This window comes from Montipora foliosa, chromosome 7 (genome assembly GCF_036669935.1).
Source record: "Montipora foliosa isolate CH-2021 chromosome 7, ASM3666993v2, whole genome shotgun sequence".
In the NCBI taxonomy this organism is placed as follows: Eukaryota; Metazoa; Cnidaria; class Anthozoa; order Scleractinia; family Acroporidae; genus Montipora; species Montipora foliosa.
Window position 1 is genome coordinate 20124066 of NC_090875.1, and position 5000 is coordinate 20129065.

At 41.6% G+C, this 5000-nt stretch overlaps 1 long non-coding RNA gene across 1 annotated transcript in view; it reads right to left on the reverse strand.

Annotated features, from left to right (window-relative positions):
- Positions 1–542: 542 nt before the first annotated feature.
- The window catches only part of LOC138010411 (uncharacterized), a 10389-nt gene continuing 5931 nt past the window's right edge, over positions 543–5000 (reverse strand). The window contains exon 3 of the long non-coding RNA XR_011124467.1: positions 543–1048. This is a non-coding gene — a long non-coding RNA (uncharacterized lncRNA). The remainder of the gene's footprint in view (positions 1049–5000) is intronic.

Sequence of the window (5000 nt, forward strand, 5' to 3'; positions counted from 1 at the left end):
GGGTTCCTGATCAAATGCTTTAAGTTCAATCGGTTTAAGGTGTTTCCCTGGTCTAGACTGCTTCTGGTGGAACGTGAACTTCTTATTTGGCATGTCCATATGGTTAGTGTCTAAACAATGAATTATTTGTGTTCTATGTCCGGTTAACAGTGCCAGCAACATGACCACTCTAAGTGTAAGCTTCTTTAGAGAAATGTTCTCAATAGAAGGGTAGGAACGGAGACTCTCAAACACTTGATTGACACCCTAAATGACTGAGTAACGTCACTAACGTGGTAACGAAGGTTTCTGTTAATAAAAAAACCCTTGAGCAACCGCTTCACGTGCACCAGGGGGTGTGCCCCAAAAGTTACAGAGTCTTTAACAAAAGTATGGTTGAGACGGCTGATCTTGCTGTGTTAACTGCTACGCTACTAGAGGACTATTAGTAATAGTCGTCGACTAGCGAAAACCGCGACTCTTTCTTTCGTTTTATTACCAAAATATTTCTTCAACTTGCATTTACTAACTTTATTATTGACTTTTCTGTCGTACTAGTTGGGTAATACAAAAACAATTAGAGCCTTCGCCCTCAAGGGCCACGGGTCAACAGCCCATTCGGCTTCGCCTCGTGAGCTATTGACTCGTAGCCCGCAAGGTCTACGGGTCTAATTGTTAAATAGCCGATACCTGAACTGACCAGTTATGCAAGAACGTTAATGCCTTGAACTACAGATGCTACTAATCCCTTTGAAGTTGCAGTAGTTTTCCCACTTATAAGATAGGTGTGATATTGCTTTTGGGTTCCATTTCTCTGTGAAAGGTCGCTTGCATGCAACTGTCCCCTGACAACTGGCAAACGAGAAGGTCCATTTTTTTGTGCAGTTGATGAACTTCCTGTGGATGACTGGGTAGAACAAGTAGTTTGGCATTGTTGTGTAGGAGAACTGGACGACTGATCAGCATTCTCATAGCCATTGAATACCACACTTGAGTTGACCATCTAGGAAGTACCACCACCCCTGAGGCTTTCTCCTATTCCAGCTTCTGAAAAACCCATAGGATCACACTGAAAGGAGGAACGCATTAACCATTAAGTGTATTCCAGGGGGAGAAAATGCATCAACTGAGTGTTCCCTGGGGTCTGGTCTATAGAAATGTATCTTGGGAATTGTTTGTTTAGTCTAGATGCAACTACGTCTATATCTGGGGAGACTCCCAACTCGTCAAGAGCTTTATGTAACAGAGTGGGGTTGAGCATCCCCTCAGTATTAGTTTTAATCACTCTTGACTCCCTATCAGCTGCACCATTATGTTTGCCTGGTACATGTTCGGCAGAGACCCAGATGTTTTTGCCTTTACACCATTTCCAAATATCAGAAGCTGAACGATTACATTGTACTGAGCAGCTAGTGCCCATATTATTGATTGTGGCCACTGCTGTTGTGTTGTCAATTTTCAATCTGACATGTGTGTTACATGTGTCAACTAAAAAAGCTTGGAGTGAAAAGAACGCAGCCATCAATTCAAGATAGCTAATATGTTCTTGAGATTCTTGGGGTGTTCAATGCCCCCCACATGTTGCATTATTGAGGACACCACCCCATCCAATTTTAGAAGCATCTGTGTTTATTGTAATAGATGGGGGTCATGCTGTGTAATATTGAACGAGTTCTCAATGTTATCATTCCACCATTGTAGTTCTGATTTTGCATCGGGGGATAAAGACATTAGGGCTTCGTACTTATATACCACAGTTGTCCTTGACAGCACCCGAGTTTTCTCGTTCTAGTTGTCTGTAATATAGTGGTCCATACATAACTGCAGGAAAACTTGAGACAAGCAATCCTATAGCACTTGCAACTTCACGTATACGGTGTATTTTGACTTCATCTGCAGTGCTTTACAGGCATTCGTAATTTTCTTCTTTCTTTTTTACAGCGAGTTGTATGACCATTGTGACTGAGTTTAAGACAAGTCCGAGAAAACTACCTCTTGGGATGGTACTAGGCATGATTTTCCAAGTTGTACATAAACCCCCAATCCTGTAAACAATTTCACAGTTTCAAGCACGCTTTTTAAACATTCCTGGTAAGTGTCGCCTTGGGTATGATTGTCTTTAATGAAAGCGGCTAAGAGATGGCCCCGTAATCTAAGAGAAGAGTGCACTGGCTTGAAAAGTTTTGTGAACTTTCTAGGGCAGAAACATTAGCCATTGGGAAAACAAGTGAACTTGTAGTAGCTTTCCTTCCAGTAAAATTTTAAAGATTTTTGGTGTTGCTCAGACACTGGCACAGAATAATAGGCATCCTTGAGATCGATAATATAGCCATGTAGCAATTTGCTCTCATAAGTTTGATTACAGAGTTAAGAGTGATAGGCAATGCCTTTTTTTCCACAATTGCTTGTAATCTCGTAACCTGATTGGCTAATTTGCAGTTGTCAATTAGAGTCTAGACAACGCTGTACGCGTCATGCTCGCGTCAATTTGTCACGCAATGTAATAGCCAATCAGGAACGCCCATTTTGGGAAATAAACCAATCATATTGCGAGAAAGTTATAGACAACGCTTGCTTTTTCTTGTGGACTCGGCTGTGCCTCGTGAGTCCACAACATTTTGACCAGTGTGATGACGAATATCGTTGTCGATAAGAGTACAGACAATGCTAAACCACTTTCGATTTGTTAAGGTTTAATATCATGCGGTGTTATCCGTCCTTCTTTTCTCTCAGAAATATGGGAGAAAGAAATCGCCAATTTCACAATCAGTGTTCAAAATCACACCTTTGCGTATAAGCTTACCAATTTCAGACTCGATTATCTGGGCCTCAGTGTGCGTACGGCCGGTGGCCGGTGCTGGAATGGTTGTGCCAGTTATCATATCAAGGATCTCTTTATTAGATAAGATAGTTTTCCATTTGGAAAGAAAACTAGACAAGCTACCTGCTTTGAAGGAATTACATCTATGCTATAAGTCCTTAATTATAATTGGTAATAAAGTGTCAAATCTACTTACATCATCAAGAGCATTTTGTAAGTTGTTTCGAGGATTACTTGGTGTTTCCTCTCTTTTGGTTTTGACTTTTTGAACGAGTGGTAGTCCTTGTGATGCCCTAAAAAGGTATGTCACCCCGGTGCCTATGATTTCCAGCCCCCGAAAAAGGTCTGTTTGTATTTATAATCAATCTTGTTGCATTCCTTGATCGTCTTTAAGCTGCTTTGAACATCATCTCCAAACAGAAAATCTGTTACTGGAATTTGCTGATTGCAAAGGCCGCGCTTGTTGATCGAGGGTCTCATAATATCACGTTGACGCCATAATAAGTCATAATTGGCGTGGTCCATCAGAGCGAGCGAGTCAGTCAAGGAGGAGATGATTTTTGCCTTGTTGTCAATGCTCCCCTTGACTTTAGTTATTTTCTCGGTTGCCTCGGCGAGGGCAACAGTTGCTTTTACTATGGTCTGTTGCACATTTGCTAGGCGTAATCTTGTGGCTTGACAGGCTGCTTAAGTTTTCCCCACAATTCGTGGTTCACGAGGGGAACTTTCAAATTCTCGCAATTGCCGGGACGGACATACTGTTTAAGCTTTTCTTTGAGCTTTGCCTCTTTTAGTTTGCCTGAAAATCTCTTATTTATGAGGTTTACTAAGTACAAGTTTATGCTAGGGCCTCTTCTATCAGCCATGTTGTATTCCTCTTCGATTTTCGTCAACAGGAGGTCGCTCGAGTCGCCATCTAGCTTGTCTTCTCCACCTCACCTCATCATCATAATCGTCCAATGAGTCATCGAAAACCGATAGAGCTCTTTCAGCTTTCTTGTTTGAGGGTACTGGTTGGGGATTTGAGTCATTCTTTGACTCTGCCGTTGCTGTTTGCGGCATTTTCCTCTTTAGTGAGGCATCGGTGATGCCTTGGATGGCTTTCCACAGCGTGTTAGAAGCTACAAAGTGAACACCACTGGTGAAAAATTTTGTATTTCTTCGCCTTCTTTGGCTAGCAATGCGGTTTCATCGTCTTCTCCGGTAGAGGAGGATTTGTTGTCTCTCTCATTCACCTGAAGATCTGCCATGACCGAAAGCTTACCGGACACTGACGTACAATCCTGGTCAAAACTGTTGGGACAATTCGCGCTTTTCCCCCTCCCCCCATTACAATGTTGATTTTTCACGGTCTCCAAAATCAAGATCCGTTCCTCGATCACTCGCATGTTTCAAAATTGTCTGGGAGGAAGGAGCCCGCGAAAAAGGCAGCGACAGAAGAAAACGCGTTGCTCATATAACGATGGAATGAGGCATGTACAGCAAATTCTCTACTTTTAGCCCAAAATTTGACAAGTGTCCCGAAGTCTTTTGACCCAGTTCGTAGCTTGCTCGCGCAATCTCACGTGATTTCTTTGTGACGTAGACTATGATGAGGTAGAATCATCTGTCCACTTTATCAAATAATTTCAGATGTGAGGTTAAATACTGTGTCAATCATCGCGGGCGGAAAATCTGTACTACGTCACCGTAGCCGAGTCGTTAGTGAATGTTGGGGAAAGTGTGGGTGTTCTAATCGCCGTCAGTGAATGTGCAAATACTGAAGGGCACAAAATTAGATTCCCCGATCGGAGCTTAATTCAATATCCGTGGGATATGCACATTTCAGACTACAATAAAAACAAAAACAAAAAGCAATTCGACCGGTTTTATGAAGTGGTATGCCTGTGGCATCCCACGAAAATTCTGTCGAATAAAAATTTTTTGGTTTTTTTTAAATATGCAAATCACTAAGACAAAAGAGTCCGTTGTTTTGACCGTTATTAACGCTCTGGTTAGCACATAAATAACTATATATGACGTCAAAGGTATATTGGCTATGGTGGCTTAGAAAGAAATCCTTTTTTTCGACTATTAATAAGGCTCTGGTTAGCACATCAATAACAATAGATGACATCAAAGGTATATTGGCTATGGTGGCTAAAAAAGAAAACAAAACCATACAAAAATGTATAATATAAAATTATCAATTCACTGTGCT